The 20,399-nt window shown below is 42.4% G+C and overlaps 1 protein-coding gene across 1 annotated transcript in view; it reads right to left on the bottom strand.

Annotated features, from left to right (window-relative positions):
- The window catches only part of LOC123991125 (cadherin-18-like), a 412,196-nt gene extending 396,320 nt beyond the window's left edge, over positions 1–15,876 (bottom strand). The window contains exon 1 of the mRNA XM_046292353.1: positions 15,477–15,876. The gene's annotated coding sequence lies outside the window, so the exon portion shown is untranslated. The remainder of the gene's footprint in view (positions 1–15,476) is intronic.
- Between the last annotated feature and the right edge of the window lie 4,523 nt (positions 15,877–20,399).

The raw sequence follows: 20,399 nt of genomic DNA, 5'->3' as shown, positions 1-20,399 counted from the left end.
CTGTATACTGTGAGAAAGTAAATGCTACTGTAATCGTTAACTACCGTTTTGTTTTCAATTAGTTCATTTCTTTGTTACAGATATAAATCATTATAAAGGTTATATCTTACTGGGTTTCCCTTTACATTGACATTATGTGGCTTGCTCCTGGGTAGGTACATGATAATTACAAGTATATCCTATGTAACTTAATTGTTCTTACATTACACTTGATTAGGTATTGCCTTTGAGCCAGTCATAACATAGAAATAAACTAATTGAAAATGACAGGTAGTTAATGACAGGGTGTGCCTTGTTACAATTGTTGTTACCAGGTCCTAGCCTATTTATCAACCCTGGTATTAGATGTGAATTTGATAGTAGTGGGCACCTTGTATTTACATGTAACAAGGTCAGAGTATGGTTAGAGTTATTGACATGTTAATTCACAGGTGATTTCAAATGTGAAATCACAAAACATTAGTTACATAGTGGAACATGAAAATGTGTATTAACATCCATAATTACACATGTAGAATAACATTCAGCAAGTGGACATTTAATTACACATTACTTGTTCCAATTGGGTAAAAACTGCTAGTGCTACAATCGTATTACCATGTAAGTACATAGTAACACCTATGTAACTACTATGTAACTACTATGTTGCTACTACAGTTATGTGCAATGTGTGATGAGCATTTTAGGAGTCTTACAACACAGACAGCACAATAGTTATTCTCCATTTGGAATGAAGCAGCCAAGCAGATGCCACTCACACATTAACGTTTCTTAAATTAATTTAAGAGTAAACAATCTCTTGGTTCTCCGTTGACAACAGGTTAGATATAGGCCTAGAAACTTGTGCATTTGCAGTTAGTAGGCTTCTTTAGCATGCTCTATACGTATCAGTAAATCACTGAGGATAGTAGGATATTCAACTTTAATGATATTTATACACAGCAGCCCACAATACCCATTATGTGCCCTTTATTTTATTTTATTCCATGGCAACAAGGCGTTTAAGTACCATAACACAGTAATGGATCCTAAGCCTCCACTATTCTATGTGGAGTTTAATTTTGTGAATGAACAAAACTGTGTGCTTAGTAATTAGGAGGCACTAGTGTGTTTGGCCTGAGGGCTGGAGTAAAGAAAGCATTCCCACTGGTGATGTGCCATGCATGGGATTCTCTTATGTACAGTGTAGGTTAGCATGGTGTGTGATGTTGGCTAGCCCCTCTAGAGATGAAAACAAATACTTTGCGTAACCCTCTAGACTCTTAACTACAGTATATAGACTTTGTTACATTTCTGAACAAAGCCGAAACATTTAACATAACATTTAACATATATATATATATATATATATATATATATATATATATATATATATATATATATATATATATATATATATATACTGCTCAAAAAAAAGGGAACACTAAAATAACACATCCTAGATCTGAATGAATTACATTTTCTTATTAAATACTTTTTTCTTTACTTAGTTGAATGTGCTGACAACAAAATCACACAAAAATTATCAATGGAAATCAAATTTATCAACCCGTGGAGGTCTGGATTTGGAGTCACACTCAAAATTAAAGTGGAAAACCACTACAGGCTGATCAGTTTAGAGGCTATTCATTGAGATATACTGTACTTGCAGATGCAGACCAAGGCACACACTAAACTGCTCTATGATTCTATGTGCCTGTTTTTGTCTTGGACTGCCAATTGTCAATCAGCAGTCCAAGACAAATACAGGAGCATGGTATCCCCCCGTAAAAATAGTTTCAAAGGAACAGAAAATTATCTTAGAACCATATTTCAACACAAATCTCTTTTCCACTTTTTGTAAATGTTGACAAACTCAGGTTGCACTTTTCCCGACAACATGGCATACTGTCATGCATCAATAGCTTGTCTTTTTGTGTAAAAATAGCTGTGTTGAGCTTTTTAGGTACTGTGAACAAGCAGCTACTACGAGGAAACTGCCAGGCACATCCAATATTGTTGTTTATATTTCCTGGATGACACATAGAAAGAAATATAAAGAAACTTTTATCCAAATATCCTCTCATAAAAAAAAACATACATGCACAGACACACCAACACAGCAATGGGAACTCCAATTCCTCACTTTCTTGTCTTATTAATTGTGTAGTTCTAACTGAAGACATTTCAAGTTAACAACTCTGGACAAACAAAATATGAGCTTTTTAAGCATCTAGAGGAAGTTAATTATGTTTTCTTCACAAGCAATTCATCTCAGCTGACGATGGTGAGAGGATGCACCCTCCACCACCACCACCACCCATACTGTTGACAGGGAGAATAAACATTTTAAACAGTCCCCTAAACGGTTGCTATGCCCTGTTACTGTTTAAAGCATGACTAATTCTAAGTGGCAACAACAAGCAAGTCGATGCGGCTCCAAAATAAGTCATCAAGCTAAATGTCAAAGGGAGACGTAACCTTGTAAGAGGGCTAACCTTTAAGGCAAAGTGGCAAGATGGAGAGTAATTTAGTAGTGCAGGGGGCTAGAACTGGGTCCTAACAAGTGTTGGTATGTGTGATAACAATTAACTGTGGGTTAATGATTAGAGTATAATCGAGGAGCTCCCCATTATTATAGACATGCACAGCCCACACAAACAAAAGAGCGTGCATGCACACACATACACACACATACACATATAGTGTGAGGTCAGACAAATGAACCCTGTCAACCTTGTGCCTTGGTTGATTAATTAAGTGGATTAAGTGTTTAGTGCATGACTGTTATCCATTGGGGAGACACTTGGATGAACCCACACCACTCTAGATTCAGATCAGGTGCTGTAATTTGAACGTGTTTGAGATACATAAAATACAGTACTTTAAAGTGCCTAAGATTGGCTATTCAATTGAGATAATTTGGTCTGAGAAAGGAACATTGAACGTTAGATACAGGAAAAAGGATATATAATAAGAACGGAAAGCAAGTCTCGGTTTGATACCAAATACATTTGAATATCAAAGTGGACTCAGTGAAGTGTTTGTAAAGGAGTGTGGTGTCAGGAAAATAACCTCACACTCAACGTCAACAAAACAAAAGAGATGATTGTGGATTTCAGGAAACAGCAGAGGGAGCATCCCCCCATCCACATCGATAGGACAGTAGTGGAGAGGGTAGTACGTTTTAAGTTCCTCTGCGTACACGTGGTCCTTCTGTAGCTCAGTTGGTAGAGCATGGCGCTTGTAACGCCAGGGTAGTGGGTTCGATTCCTGGGACCACCCATACGTAGAATGTATGCACACATGACTGTAAGTCGCTTTGGATAAAAGCGTCTGCTAAATGGCATATATTATATATTATTATTACATCACGGACAAACTGAATTGGTCCACCCACACAGACAGCGTTGCTATCATCCAGAAGACGAGGTCAGTACAGGTGCATCAAAGCAGGGACCGAAAGACTGAAAAACAGCTTCTATCTCAAGGCCATCAGACTGTTAAATAGCCACCACTAACATTGAGTGGCTGCTGCCAACACACTGACTCAACTCCAGCCACTTTAATAATGGGAATTGATGGAAATCGATGTAAAATATATCACTAGCCACTTTAAACAATGCTACTTAATATAATGTTTACATACCCTACATTACTCATCTCATATGTATATACTGTACTCTATATCATCTACTGCATCTTTATGTAATACATGTATCACTAGCCACTTTAAACTATGCCACTTTGTTTACATACCCTACATTACTCATCTCATATGTATATACTGTACTCGATACCATCTACTGCATCTTGCCTATGCCGTTCTGTACCATCACTCATTCATATATGTTTATGTATATATTGTTTATCCCTTTACACTTGTGTGTATAACGTAGTAGTTTTGGAATTGTTAGGTTAGATTACTCGTTGGTTATTACTGCATTGTCGGAACGAGAAGCATAAGCATTTCGCTACACTCGCAGTACCATCTGCAAACCATGTGTATGTGACAAATACATTTGATTTGATTAGATTTTTGCAAACTCTCACTCTCGCTCTCACCCACTCTTTCACTCACACACCTTGCAGACATTTTTATTTATGATTGTAATTTAATTCTCTCATAACCCTAAATATACCTTAAATATGGAATTGGCAGTAGGTGGAACAGCGCCACTGTCCATCCCACCGCCTTTGTTATTAGTTTTTGTTTTTTACTCAGAGGAGGCGAGGAGCGTCGTGCAACTTGGTAAAAAAAAATGCAGTACATACTGTATTCTGCTTTTCTATCGCGCGTGTAACGATTTCCGAGTTAATTGTTTGCAGTAACTTCTTTGTTGTAATATCTCACACGGTTCTGGAAGTGTCACCATTAAGGATTCCAGCCTTAAATAAAATGTGAATCCAGTCCATTGTAAGGGCAGATATACACTGAGTCTACAACACATCAGGAACACCTTACAAATATTGAGTTGCACCCCCTTTTGCCATCAGAACAGACTCAATTTGTCAGGGCATGGACTAGAAGGTGTCGATAGAAATCCACTGGTATGCTGGCCCATGTTAACTCCAATATTTCCCACAGTTGTGTCAAGTTGCCTGTGTTTCCTTAAAGTGGTGGACCATTCTTGATACACGCGGGAAACTGTTGAGCGTGAAAAAGCAGCAGCATTGCAGTTCTTGACACAATCAAAATGGTGCGACTGGCACATACTACCATACCCCATTTAAAGGCACTTAAACCTTTTGTCTTGCCCATTCAGCCCCTGAACGGCACACATATACAATCCATGTCTCAATTGTCTCAAGGCTTAAAAAAAATATTTTTTTACCTGTCTCCTCCTCTTCATCTACACTGATTGAAGTGGATTTAATAGGTGATATCAATAAAGGAACATATTGTACTTTCACCTGGGTTCACCTGGTCAGTCTGTGTCATGGAAAGAGCAGTTTGTTCCTAATGTTTTGTACACTCAGTATTGCAGGCATGTTGTTCATTATGTTATACTGAATGCTACCATTTAACATTTGGCACAAAATATACTACTATGCATGTTGTGTATTAGCTAACTCGTGTATGGCTCTATTCAATCTGTAAAGCTAAAGCAATACATATTCCGCGATATACATTTTAAGGTATTTTCCAATTGTGTTTACGAATGCAACGTTTACCGTGAATGCAGTCTCCGGTAAAGCGGGAACATTATTTAAAATTTCAATCACGTTGTAAAACTGAACATCCGTGATAAGATTTGAATAGAGCCTTTAGTCTGAATTACTTCATGTAAAGTTTAAACACTGTTCATGGACACAAAACATGCTCTCAAAATCAAAGCCATTTTGCTCATGTCTAGTTCCTTTCCATATGATTTCCAATGCAAAAGGTCAGATGGAATGGCTGTAAAAGCTTTATAGGTCATTTTTGGTCATTCTAGCACAGTCTTTGGATGTGTCCCAAATTACACCATAGTCCCTATATAGTGCACTACTTTGACAAGGGCCTATAAGGCTCTGGTCAAAATTAGTGCACTATAACCCTGGTCAAACTGTGTGCACAATAAAGGGTGCCATTTGGGAGATAGCAATGTCTTTAAGGGCTGCTGTCTGCAGCATTGGGGACATGATGAAGCATCTTGCCCCGGGTTTAAGTGATAAAAGTGGAAGTGCTGGGCCATAAAACCACTTTTTCTGAGTAGGTAATCATAACCATTAATCATACAGGCACACTTCTCTTTCCCATTGGCCACAAATAATAGGTCATGGCTAAAGACAGTACCTCAGACATCGGCCATGACTACTGGTCCCTCCCCCCACTCAAGGCTGCTTTAGATTTTTATTCATAGTAAAGATTCTGTGAAATTACTACCTGAGAAGCTGTGCAGCTTGCTGAAAATAAAATGGCTAGTAATGATAAATCACCACATTTCAAAATGGATGAAAGCAATAGGGCCAATTAGATGCTGTCTTGTTGAACTACAACAGACAACCCAGACAATCCTAGAAAAATATTATATTACCATTAATGAGAAAATCCTGACCTCCCAACTCAAACAAAAATGTTTGATATGTATTATGCCAATTCCGGCTCTTTAAAGTTATCTTCATTCCTTTGGTTGCCCTCTCAATTTTGGTGTTCACACAAATGTATCTAATCCCTGGCCAGCTTTTTGGGACTGACTCAACGCAGAACTGAATATGACAAAACGAGGTCACACAGATAGCTGCTGCCACTGCTGCTACTGCTGCTGCTGCTTATGCTCAGGGACAGACTGGAACCAGAAATCGGCCTGGGTACTTCTAACACACAGGCTTTTTTTTCGATGTGCAAAACCCACAATTTAAACAAACCCATTGGGGTGAAGATGGATAAGCCCATCTGGCATTTGCCTGAACTGCCCTATTGCTAGTCCATTTCTGCTGCTTTTACTGCTTGGTAAACTGCACTGTGCTTGTTGTGGGTATCATAATGTTGTTGGCAACTGGCTGCTGCCCTGCATAGTGTCTGATTGTTATCAGGGTGATAGATAGCTGACAAAAGATACTGTAAAACTAACACCCGACCTTTGATTGAATGGCTAGATGCTACCAGGGGCTTATTGGGTGGTGTGCCCTGGCACTTGTCTCATGATGTTTGTTTTGTTACAATGCATCTGACAGTAATATACTGTAGAAATATTCTGTTTTATAGATGAAATGTAATGTATCTATGTCTGACGTGTGAAAAGGGTATCAAGGCATCTTGCTGTGATCAAGACCTAGTGTAATTAGCATAGATTGAAAATATCACAGGTCTTCTTGATAAAACTAAAACTGCCATATAAAATTGAAATATTTGAATGAATATTTCATGATGTCTGGAGAAGAAAAGCTTAAAAAGTGATGACATGCCATGCTAGTGATGATACATTTGTCTGATGGCATCATCCCCACACCCCCAGTGGTGCACTGGAACCAAAAACCTGCCCTGGCATTTCTAACACAACAACCATTTTTTTCCTTTGAGGCCCCGACAACGGACCATTTTTTTTGCTTGAGGCCACCATTATTACACAGGCTAACAATTGACCAGCGCATCTGACATTTTCCTGAAATGCCAGATGGCCAGTCTGCGCCTGCTTACCACCCACCCAACTTCCTCCTTTCATAATTGAGGTAATTGAAGTAGCCTGTGTCATAGAAACATAATCGTTTTCTAGTGATTGTACATTACATGCAATGTTTTGGTGTCACTTAGAAATGTCCTTGTTTTCCATGAAAACATACATGAAATGAGTTGCAAAATGAATAGGAAATATAGCAAGGTTATAAATAATGATTTTTTTATTCAAATAATAATTGTGTCCTTTAAACTTTGCTTTCGTCAAAAGAATCCTCCATTTGCAGCAATTACAGCCTTGCAGACCTTTGGCATTATAGTTGTTAATTTTTTGAGGTAATCTGAAGAGATTTCACCCCATGCTTCCTGAAGCACCTCCCATAAATTGGATTGGCTTGATGGGCACTTCTTACAAAGCATACGGTCAAGCAGTTCCCACAACAGCTCAATAGGGTTGAGATCCGGTGACTGTGCTGGCCACTCTATTATAGATAGAATACCAACTGACTGCTTCTTCCCTAAATAGTTCTAGCATAGGTTGGAGCTGTGCGTTGGTTCGTTGTCCTTTTGTAGGAGGAAATTGGCTCCAAATAAGCGCCGTCCACAGGGTATGGCATGGAGTTGCAAAATGGAATGATAGCCTTCCTTCTTCAAGATCCCTTTTATCCTCTACAAATGTTCCACTTTACCACCATCAAAGCACCCCCAGACCGTCACATTGCCTCCACCATGCTTGACAGATGGCATCAAGCTCTCCTCCAGCATCTTTTCATTTTTTCTGCGTATCATGAATATTCTTCTTTGTGATCCGAACACCTCACACTTAGATTTGTCTGTCCATAACACTTTTTCCAATCTTCCTCTGTCTGTGTTCTTTTGCCCATTTTAATCTTTTATTTTTATTGGCCAGTCTGAGATATGGCTTTTTCTTTGCAACTCTGCCTAGAAGGCCAGCATCCCAGAGTCGCCTCTTCACTGTTGACGTTGAGACTGTTTTTTTGCTGGTGCTATTTAATGAAGCTGCCAGTTGAGAACTTGTGAGGCGTCTGTTTCTCAAACTAGACACTCTAATGTATTTGTCCTCTTGCTCAGTTGTGCACCGGGCCTCCTACTCCTCTTTCTATTCTGGTTAGAGACAGTTTGCGCTGTTCTCTGAAGGGAGTAGTATTCAGTGTTGTATAAGATCTTCCGTTTCTTGGCAATTTCTCGCATGGAGTAGCCTTTATTTTTCAGAACAAGAACAGACGGATGAGTTTCAGAAGAAAGTTCTTTGTTTCTGTCCATTTTGAGCCTGTAATCAAACCCACCAATGCTGATGCTCCAGATACTCAACTAGTCTAAAGAAGGCCAGTTTTATTGCTTATTTAATCAGTACAACAGTTATCAGTTGTGTTAACATAATTGCAAAAGGGTTTTCTAATGATCAATTAGCATTTAAAAACTCTAAACATGGATTAGCTAACACAACGTGCCATTGGAACACAGGAGTCATGGTTGCTGATATTGGGCCTCTGTACGCCTATGTAGATATTCCATTTACAAATCCGCCGTTTCCAACTACAATAGGCATTTACAACATTAACAATGCTGACACTTTCTGATCAATTTGATGTTATTTTAAATGGACAAAAAATTGCTTTTCTTTAAAAAACAAGACATTTCTAAGTGACTCCAAATTTTTGAACTGTCGTTTATATGAAGTGTAATTTAGCCTTGCAACTTCTTTTCAGAAATTGTGTGAAATCCAAATGGAAATAGAGCTGAAAACCGTTTATGTTACACTGGACATAAATATCAATGCAACATTCAAAAATGACATAGATTTTACTGAGTTACAGCTCACATAATGAAATCAATGAATTTAAATATGTCATGCGGGTGAATGAGGACCCAAAAGCGACTTGGCGAAAACAGAGTCTTTAATCCAGTAAAGTAATTCTACAATCATAAGACATAATTCCACTCGTAATGACGAGAACAGACTGGAGACTCGATCAAGAACTGCAGGTTGCCTCGGGAAGGCACTTGAACGTAGCAGACTCAGACACCTGCTCACCACGCAGCATCTGAGGGAAACACGACACGACAGGGCGATACACAGACACAGCACGGTGAACAATAGACAAGGATCCGACAGGGCAGGAACGGAAAACAAGGGGAGAAATAGGGACTCTAATCAGGGAAAAAGATATGGAACAGGTGTGGGAAGACTAAATGATTGATTAGGGGAATAGGAACAGCTGGGAGCAGGAACGGAACGATAGAGAGAAGAGAGAGAGGGAGGAAGAGAGAAAGAGGGGAACGAACCTAAAAAGACCAGCAGGGGGAAAATGAACAGAGGGAAAAGCAAAATGACAAGACAATCTAAGACAAAACATGACAAAATAAATTAATCTGTTGGTCACAGAAATAAAGAACATAGGGCCGTGGATCAGAAAATCTGTCAGTATCTAGTCTGACCAGTGCAATACATCTCCTCAGATAGAGTTGATCAGGCTGTTGTGGCCTCTGGAATGTTGTCCCACACGCTGTCTTACACATCAATCCTGACCATCCCAAACATGCTCAATAGGTGACATGTCTGCTGAGTATGCAGGCCACGGTATAACTTTTTCAGCTTCCAAGAATTGTCTAGGCAGCGCATTCAGAAAGTATTCAGACCCCTTCACCTTTTCCACATTTTGTTACGTTACAGTCTTATTCTAAAATGGATTCATAAACACATTTTTTTCTTCATAAGTCAACACACAATACCCCATAATGACGAAGTGAATGCAAATAAGTATTCAGACCCTTTGCTATGAGACTCAAAATTGAGCTCAGGTGCATCCTGTTGCCATTGATCACCAACACTTGAGATGTTTCTACAACTTGGAGTCCACCTGTGGTAAATTCAATTGATTGGACTTGATTTGGAAAGGCACACACCTGTCTATATAAGGACCCACAGATGACACTGCATGTCAGAGCAAAAACCAAGCCATGAGGTGGAACAATTGTCCATAGAGCTCAGAGTCAGGATTGTGTTGAGGCACAGATCTGGGGAAGGGTACCAAATGATTTCTGCAGCATTGAAGTGTCAGGAGGAACGACGACGATACGAGGGGACACGGCTAGCACGGAAGCCCAAGAGGCAGTCAAACCTTTTTGGGGGGGGAGGCACACAGGGAGATTGGAGTCAGGTTGGAGACTCCTCGTGCTTACAGTGGGGAGCGTGTGACTGGTCAGACACCGTGTTACGCAGTGATGCTCACGGTGTATCCAGTTCACATTCATAGCCTGGTGCGCTCTAATTCCAGCTCCTCGTACTGGCCGGGCTAGAATGGGAATCCAGCCAGTACGGATGGTGCCGGCTCAGCGCTCCTGGTCTCCAGTACACCACCTTGGACCAGGATATCCTGTGCTGGCTCTGCGCACTGTGTCTCCGGTGCGTCTGCATAGCCCAGTGAATCCTGCATTTGCCGGGTGAAAATAAACATCCAGCCAGGACGGGTTATGACAGCTCTATGCTCCAGACCTCCAGTGCGCCTCCAGTGCGCCTCCACTGGCAGCGTTTCACAGTCAGGAACCTCCAACGACGGGCCATAGTCGGGAACCTCCGCCAATGGTCCACAGTCCAGAACCTCCGCCGATGGTCCCCAGTCCGGGGTCTCCAGCGACTGTCCCCAGTTCGGGGTCTCCAGCGACGGTCCCCAGTTTGGGGTCTCCAGCGACGGTTCCCAGTCCGGGGTCTCCAGTGATGATCCCCAGTCCAGAGCCTCCGGCGATGATCCACGGCCCGGTTCTACAAAGGCGGAGGGTTCAGCGTAAAGAGGGGGGGCTGCATCCAGAACCAGAGGGTAGATGCCCACCCGCACCCTCCCGTATAGGTTCAGGTTTGCGGCCGGGAGTCCGCACCTTTGTGGGGGGAGGGGGGGTTGGTACTGTCACGCCCTGACCTGAGATATCTCTGTTTTCTTTATATTTTGGTTAGGTCAGGGTGTGACTAGGGTGGGTAGGCTAGTTTAGTTTAGTCTAGGGTTTTAGTATTGTCTAGGGTTTTTGCATGTCTAGAGTTTTGTAGGTCTAGGGGTTTTTGTAATTCTATGTTGGTCTGATATGGTTCCCAATCAGAGACAGCTGTTTATTGTTGTCTCTGATTGGGGATCATATATAGGTAGCCATTTCCCTTTGGTGTTTGTGGGATCTTGTTCTATGTTTTGTTGCCTGTCTGCACTATTCATATATCTTCACATTTCTTTTGTGCTTGTTTGTTTTGCTGAGTTTCGGTTTTATTAAGAACATGTGTAACTCTAGTCACGCTGCGCCTTGGTCTCATCTTCATAATGAACATGACATGAAGGTCCCCAAGAACACAATGGCCTCCATCATTCTTAAATGGAAGACATTAGGAACCACCAAGACTCTTCCTAGAGTTGGCCACATGGCCAAACTGAGCAATCGGGGGAAAAGGGCCTTGGTCAGAGAGTTGACCAAGAACCCGATGGTCACTCTGACAAAGCTCCAGAGTTCCTCTGTGGAGATAGGAGAATGACAACCATCTCTGCAGCACTCCACCAATCAGGCCTTTATGTTAGAGTGGCCAGACGGAAGCCACTCCTCAGTAAAAGGCGCATGACATTCCCTTTGGAGTTTGCCAAAAGGCACTTAAAGACTCTCAGGCCATTTGAAACAAGATTATCTGGTCTGATGAAACCAAGATTGAACTCCTTGGCCTGAATTCCTGAATTCCAAGCGTCGCTTCTGGAGGAATCTTAGCACAGTCCCTACATTGAAGCATGGTGGTGGCAGCATCATGCTGTGGGGATGTTTTTCAGCGGTAGGGAGACTAGTCAAGTTTGAGGGAAAGATGACCAGAGCAAGTACAGAGAGAGCCTTAATGAAAACCTGCTCCAGAGTGCTCAGGACCTCCGACTGGGGTGAAGGTTTACCTTCAAACAGGACAACAACCCTAAGCACACAGCCAAGACAAGGCAAGAGTGGCTTCGGGATAAGTTTCTGAATGTCCTTGAAGCGCCCCACCTAGAGACCGGACTTGAAACCAATCGAAGATTTCTGGAAAGACCTGAAAATAGCTGTGCTGCGATGCTCCCAATCCAACCTGACAGAGCTTGAGAGGGTCTGCAGAAAATAATGAGAGAAACTCCCCAAATATAGGCGTGCCATGAAGACTCAAAGATGTAATCGCTGTCAAAGGTGTTTCAACAAAGTACTGAGTAAAGTGTCTGAATGTTTATGTAAATGTTATATTTACATTTTAAATGTTTTATACATTTGCCAAAAAATGTAAAAACCTGTTTTTGCTTTGTCATTATGGGGTACTGTGTGTAGATTAATGAGGGGAAAAAACGATTTAATACATTTTAGAATAAGGCTGTAACCTAACAAAATGTTTAAAAATTCAAGGGGTCTGAATACTTTCCGAAAGCACTGTAGATCCTTGTGACATGGGGCCTAGCAAACTACCATACTGAAACATGAGATTATGGTGGCGGATGAATGGCACGACAATGGGTCTCAAGATCTCGTCACGGTATCTCTGTGCATTCAAATTGTCATCAATAAAATGCAATTGTCTTCCTTTTTCTGTAGCTTATGCCTGCCTACACCATAAACCAACAGCCACCATGGGGCTCTCTGTTCACAACGTTGACATCGGCAAACCATTCTGCCCGGTACAGTTGAAACCGAGATTCACCCGTGAAGAGCACACTTCTACAGTGTTGAGGATGATGAGCACACAGATGATCTTCCCTGAGACGGTTTCGGAAAGTTTGAGCAGAAATTCTTTGGTTGTGTAAACCCAGAGATCATCAGCTGTCTTGTGTGGGAAAACTGCACATTTTAGAGTGTTCTTTTATTGTCCCCAGCACAATTTGCACCTGTGTAATGATCATGCTGTTTATTCAGCCTATTGACATGGCACACCTGTCAGGTGACTGGATTATCTTGGCAAACAAGAAATACTCACCAACAAGGTGGTAAACAAATTTGTGAACAACATTTTAGAGAAATTAGCTTTTTGAGTATATGGAACATTTCTGGGATGTTTTATTTAAACTCAAAAAACATGGGACCAACAATTTACATGTTGTGTTTAAATTTATGTTCAGTGTACATGTGACTTATGAGTGTTAGAAGCTTTTTGAATTTTACCATCACCTCAAAAGATCGATGTAAGTCTGGGAATACTGCTTTTAGTCAGTCAGAAATCCCTCCACTGGTGGAAATACAGTGCCACCATAGGATGATTTTTAAATTACACCCTAAAATCTATTTAAAAACCTTCATAACAGCTCTGCAGCCAGCTGGTGCCAAAATCCCCCACCCCCCTAAAGGGATCGTTCATGCAGAACATCCCTGAGCTAGAACCTCGCTGACTCCATGGCGTATCTTTCTGTAAAATCTGTATGAGAATCATCGCACTAATGGTTTACAGTGATAATAAAAAGTATTAACTGTGAAGAAGAGAGAGAGAGAGAGATACTCCTTAATATCAAATTCCTTTCTAAATAAGTTATTTTGCTATTAGTGATTGGTAATATCGTGATACCATTAGGTCCTATTCATAGATTAGTATGGACTGATTGAAAGGAAAGAAGGTATGATGGTAGGCAGGGGTCACTGCATTTGGATTTGTCCCCTGGGCCTAGTGATCAAGGTTAACACACCCCAAGCATTGAATCTGTGAAGATCAATGAAGGCCAAAGCTAGCCAATATACCAGCATTGTCATTCACACACATATTGAAAATAAATATTTGAACAATAAGCTGGTGAAGACCACAGAAAAATGACACATTGTTACCTCACATAAAAATGGACAGCTTAGAATATAATTTTTTACATTTACAAACATCCAAGTAAAACATCCCACTGTAATTGGAATGTAGAGCATTCACACAATGTATCCTTATTGCCTTCCAATAGCAAGTAGCAGCTGTGTAATATAACACACCTGCTGGAGGCATTTTTAATCAACAGTTGTGATTCATAATGCTGCTTGTACCGTACTGGTAAAAACCCTGTTACAGTGAATTATACAGATGCAAAGCCCCTTCTTTCTATAACACCATCATCAGTGCAATACAAATGATAATGGTCAATATGACGGCAATGTTTGACATCATGTGTTACTTATGACATTCCAAATACTTTTACTCAATTATTCAAATATGCCAAGTATTTCCATTAGACATATATTTGGATATGACTGTGGATAGTGATTTTATTTAGACATCCATGTATCTTTTACTTATAAAATAAATCATTATTCCAGTAAGATTTTTTTTTTAAAGAATTGTGAAATCTAGACAGTATCACAGTGAGAACCTAGTCTTTGAAATCCAGCTGTGTTGACAATGCTGTCTCAGACTTTGGCTTCAATGCACCTAGCACTTCATTGGGTAACACATCAGGGGACTGTCTAGCTGACATATTACGGCTCTGTTTCTAGAAAAAAAGTATACAGTATACAGCCACACACACAAATACACACTCGAGAACACACCGTTTCTAGAAAAAAAGTATCCCTCTCTCTTCTGCATATTAAGTCTGCTACCATCCAAAACAGGGCATTTCCAGGGTCACTGACACTCTTAACAGTGAGTCAAAAACAAAATAGCAGAACACATTTACTCAATTAGCCTCCGCATAATCAGTCAGGTATGAGTGTGTACTCAGTGTTGAGAGTGTAGCCTATAATAAAATAATATCTGGTAATATTATTTCTCCAACATACAATTAAATCTCCAACATACAGTATACAGGGACACACACTCAGTATACAGCAAAATACACACTCAAGAACATACAGTATAAATGTTTACAGTATGTGGTCTCAGTTCTGCCTATTCACAGAGCTATGATATAGGGGTTATTCGCAGAGGAGGTAAAGGCTATATCTCTAACTAGCAGAAGTGGCACTGACCTGTGTCCTTTGAGCACCACCAAGAAACAAGAGAGGGAATACACGTTATGTTAGGTTTGCCTTCTCCCTTTGCGAGTAGATGAAGCAAGAATCAGGGAGGGGAAAGGGGGGGTGGGGAGTACGTGTGTGTGTGTGTGTGTGGGGGGGGGGGGGGTTATGACTTTAAAGCAGACCAAGCATAGCAGTACAATATCTAATCTTACACAATGCTTCAGGGTGAAGACCAAGCCCATGCAACAAAAGACTTTTTTTTTCCACCAAAAGAAACTTCCATTACGACTTGCAAATTGCAACCTTTTTTCTTCCCCTTTCTTTTCCAGCACACATTCTCTAATTTCTGAACTGGCTCGAAAATACACATACTGTACATACAAGATCAAACCAGCCAGACTTTTACATGATTCAAACAGTAAAATAATGATTACATTTCCAACACAATCCAAAGCTCATCAAGCACATTTACTCTTACCTTTGTACTTTAAGTTGAGACTCCGGAGCTCTGGCTTGATGAATTATTACCACAGGAAGACTGTGCTGGAACAGGAGTGTAACCTACAACAGCATCAGTAGCTGCAGCGTACGGCACTAGCAGCAGCAGTAGGAATAAGAAAAGAAAGAGGATAACAGGAGTAGGAGGAAGGCGTGAATGCTGAATTATGGATGTAGAGAGAGGGAATCCTGTCCTGTCCACTCTCACTCCCCAGATCGCATGGCGTGAATCAGCTCTTGCATGAATCAAACGGCTCAGTCAACTCAGGTCCTTGCACTGAGAGATGAGAGGAACAGAGGGAGCTCAGCCAGCAGCTGGATGGGGAAGGAGGAGGGAGGGAGGTTAAGGAAGAACAGATCAGTAGAAAAGAAGAGAGGAGCAGTGGAGAATACGTGGACAAATTCCTCCTCAGCCAAACACTCATCTCCTTGCATCACACTCCTCCTCTGCTTGCTGCCTTTCTCTATCACTTGCTCTCTTTTTCTCTCTCTCTCTCTCTCTCTCTCTCTCTCTCTCTCTCTCTCTCTCTCTCTCTCTCTCTCTCTCTCTCTCTCTCTCTCTCTCTCTCTCTCTCTCTTTGTCAATCTGTGTTTTTTCTCCTGGTGCCTTGTTTACTCACTTCCCGTTCAGAGTACACATACTCATTCCTCGACTGTATAATCAATCTAGACTGACGGGAGATAATAATCCTCTTCTTTTTTTAACCAGACAATCATTAGCAAGAATGCGGTACTGTAGCCTGTATCCCGGGCAACGCTTCACTAGTAATGCAAACAATAGTGGTTTTTACCTGCTGTATGATTTAGAATTTAGGCAAATGAAGAAGAAAGAATTGCAGAAGAATGATTACTCACTTCCATATTAATTCTGGAGGTGAAAGTGGCAATATCTAAATTAGAGGAAATGTATGGACTCAGCAAGTATCACACAGATCGACAGATGATAAAATGTATGTTAACAGTTTGTCACAAAAGATTAGCCTCAGTGCGACAAATTAAATTGTCTCTAAATTGCAGTATTATTAAAGTAGCTATTTTGTCATGATTAAATATAATCCCATCACAGCAAAATAGTTCCAGTTTTCAGAATAAACTGTGTGTGTTACTCCTGTCTGAACAGACATGAATAAAATCATTCAACATACTACTCTAGAGAGCATCATTTAGCCACAGAGGATCAATAACTTCTAAAATAGCGTTGGATTAAGTTTTATCACAAGCACTTAGAGTGGGGAAGGACACAATTTGGGCAGCATGTATACCACATATAAAACAGTATGTTGCATTGTGGCCATAGACATACACTGAGTGTAAGAAATATTTGGAACACCTTCCTAATATTGAGCTGCACCGCCTTTTGCCGTCAGAACAGCCTAAATGTGTCAGATCATGGACTCAAGGTGTCAAGGTGACTCAAGGTGTCGCAAGTGTTGCACAGGGATGCGGTGCCAGGTTGACTCCAATGTTTCCCACACTTGTGTCAAGTTGGCTGGATGTCCTTTGGGTGGTGGACTATTCTTGATACACACGTGAAAATGTTGAGCATGAAAAACCCAGCAACGGTGCAGTTCTTGACATATTCAAACGAGTATGCCTCGTACCTACTACCATACCCCGTTCATAGGCACTTAATGGGAAATTTCACCCTGGGGGAATCTGGACTTGTTTTCATCATGTCAGAGGCATTTCTAGGACAGTAAGATGTTTCACACATAGTTGCCCAGGAGGAAGGCAGGAGCTTAGTGAGCTGAATTATACACCCTATGACAGCTTCCGGTGTATTGGGGAGGGGGGGGACTAGATTTAAATATAAATGGCTCTATGTTATATTGACCGCACTATGTATTTTTGCGGATGTAGATATGCTTGTCCTTGTTCGATAGAGCCTTTGGTTGTCTTTCAGCGATGTTCCTATTAGCGGATTCACTAAATATATGAGCAGAATAATTTTTTATGTCTCAGGAAGACTACTTGTGTTGTGTTGGTGCATCCTGTTTCCACTGATCATCCTTCAGAGATTTCTACAAGTTTATTAGAGTCCACCTGTTGTAAATTAAATTGATTGGACATGATTTGGAAAAGCGCAACCCTGTCTATATAAGGTCCCACAATTGACAGTCCATGTCAGAGCAAAAACCAAACCACTTCCTAGAGCTGGCCGCCTGGTATAACTGAGCAATCGGGGGAGAAAGGCCTTAGTCAGGGAGGTCACCAAGAACCCGATTTGTCACTCTGACAGAGCTCCGGAGTTCCTCTGTGGAGATGGGAGAACCTTCCAGAAGTACAACCATCTCTACAGCACTCCACCCATCAGGCCTTTATGGTAAAATGGCCAGACAGAATCCACTCCTCAGTAAAAGGTACATGGTAGCCCACTCAGAGTTAATTTGTAATGCATTTGAACACATTTCGCAAAACCTGTTTTTGCTTTGTAATGTGACGATCCTCCCTGTCATGCAGGTGAAAGAGGACCCAAAAGCGACTTGGCGAATCGATCTTGAACAGCAGGTGAACAGCAGGTTGCCTCGGGAAGGCACTTGAACCAGACAGACTCAGACACCTGCTCACCACGCAGCATCTGAGGAAAACACGACACGACAGGGCGATACACAAACACAGCACGGTGAATTCTAGACAAGGAACCGACAGGACAGAAACGAATAACAAGGAAGAAATAGGGACTCTAATCAGGGAAAGGATCGGGAACAGGTGTGGGAAGACTAAATGATTGATTAGGGGAATAGGAACAGCTGGGAGCAGGAACGGAACGATAGAGAGAGAGAGAGCGAGAGAGTGAGAGAGGGGGGGGAGAGAGGGATAGAAAGAGGAAAGAACCTAATAAGACCAGCAGAGGGAAACGAATAGAATGGGAAGCACAGGGACAAGACATGATAATAAATGACAAAACATGACAGTACCCCCCACTCACCGAGCGCCTCCTGGCGCACTCGAGGAGGAATCCTGGCGGCAACGGAGGAAATCATCAATGAGTGAACGGTCCAGCACGTCCCGAGACGGAACCCAACTCCTCTCCTCAGGACCGTAACCCTCCCAATCCACTAAGTATTGGTGACCCCGTCCCCGAGAACGCATGTCCATGATCTTATGTACCTTGTAAATAGGTGCGCTCTCGACAAGGACGGGAGGGGGAGGAAAGACGAACGGGGTGCGAAGAAAGGGCTTAACACAGGAGACATGGAAGACAGGATGGACGCGACGAAGATGTCGCGGAAGAAGCAGTCGCACAGCGACAGGATTGACGACCTGGGAGACACGGAACGGACCAATGAACCGCGGAGTCAACTTACGAGAAGCTGTCGTAAGAGGAAGGTTGCGAGTGGAAAGCCACACTCTCTGGCCGCAACAATACCTTGGACTCTTAATCCTGCGTTTATTGGCGGCTCTCACAGTCTGTGCCCTGTAACGGCAAAGTGCAGACCTCACCCTCCTCCAGGTGCGCTCACAACGTTGGACAAACGCTTGAGCGGAGGGAACGCTGGACTCGGCAAGCTGGGATGAGAACAGAGGGCTGGTAACCCAGACTACTCTGAAACGGAGATAACCCGGTAGCAGACGAAGGAAGCGGTTGTGAGCGTATTCTGCCCAGGGGAGCTGTTCTGCCCAAGACGCAGGGTTTCTGAAAGAAAGGCTGCGTAGTATGCGACCAATCGTCTGATTGGCCCTCTCTGCTTGACCGTTAGACTGGGGATGAAACCCGGAAGAGAGACTGACGGACGCACCAATCAAACGACAGAACTCCCTCCAAAACTGTGACGTGAATTGCGGGCCTCTGTCTGAAACGGCGTCTAACGGGAGGCCATGAATTCTGAATACATTCTCGATAATGATTTGTGCCGTCTCCTTAGCGGAAGGAAGTTTAGCGAGGGGAATGAAATGTGCCGCCTTAGAGAACCTATCGACAACCGTAAGAATCACAGTCTTCCCCGCAGACAAAGGCAGACCGGTAATGAAGTCTAGGGCGATGTGAGACCATGGTCGAGAAGGAATGGGGAGCGGTCTGAGACGACCGGCAGGAGGAGAGTTACCCGACTTAGTCTGCGCGCAGTCCGAACAAGCAGCCACGAAGCGGCGCGTGTCACGCTCCTGAGTCGGCCACCAAAAGCGCTGGCGAATAGACGCAAGAGTGCCTCGAACACCGGGATGACCAGCTAACTTGGCAGAGTGAGCCCACTGAAGAACAGCCAGACGAGTGGAAACAGGAACGAAAGGAGGTTACTAGGACAAGCGCGCGACGCAGTGTGCGTGAGTGCTTGCTTAACCTGTCTTTCAATTCCCCAGACTGTTAACCCGACAACACGCCCATAAGGAAGAATCCCCTCGGGATCAGTAGAAGCCACAGAAGAACTAAACAGACGGGATAAGGCATCAGGCTTGGTGTTCTTGCTACCCGGACGGTAAGAAATCACAAACTCGAAACGAGCGAAAAACAACGCCCAACGAGCTTGACGGGCATTAAGTCGTTTGGCAGAACGGATGTACTCAAGGTTCTTATGGTCTGTCCAAACGACAAAAGGAACGGTCGCCCCCTCCAACCACTGTCGCCATTCGCCTAGGGCTAAGCGGATGGCGAGCAGTTCACGGTTACCCACATCATAGTTGCGCTCAGATGGCGACAGGCGATGAGAAAAATAAGCGCAAGGATGAACCTTATCGTCAGACTGGAAGCGCTGGGATAGAATGGCTCCCACGCCTACCTCTGAAGCGTCAACCTCGACAATGAATTGTCTAGTGACGTCAGGAGTAACGAGGATAGGAGCGGACGTAAAACGTTCTTTTAGAAGATCAAAAGCTCCCTGGGCGGAACCGGACCACTTAAAACACGTCTTGACAGAAGTAAGAGCTGTGAGAGGGCAGCAACTTGACCGAAATTACGAATGAAACG

This window comes from Oncorhynchus gorbuscha, linkage group LG12 (assembly GCF_021184085.1).
Source record: "Oncorhynchus gorbuscha isolate QuinsamMale2020 ecotype Even-year linkage group LG12, OgorEven_v1.0, whole genome shotgun sequence".
NCBI classification, from domain to species: domain Eukaryota; kingdom Metazoa; phylum Chordata; class Actinopteri; order Salmoniformes; family Salmonidae; genus Oncorhynchus; species Oncorhynchus gorbuscha.
The sequence above is the reverse complement of the archived record's forward strand: the minus strand, read 5'-3'. Positions and strand labels throughout refer to the sequence as shown.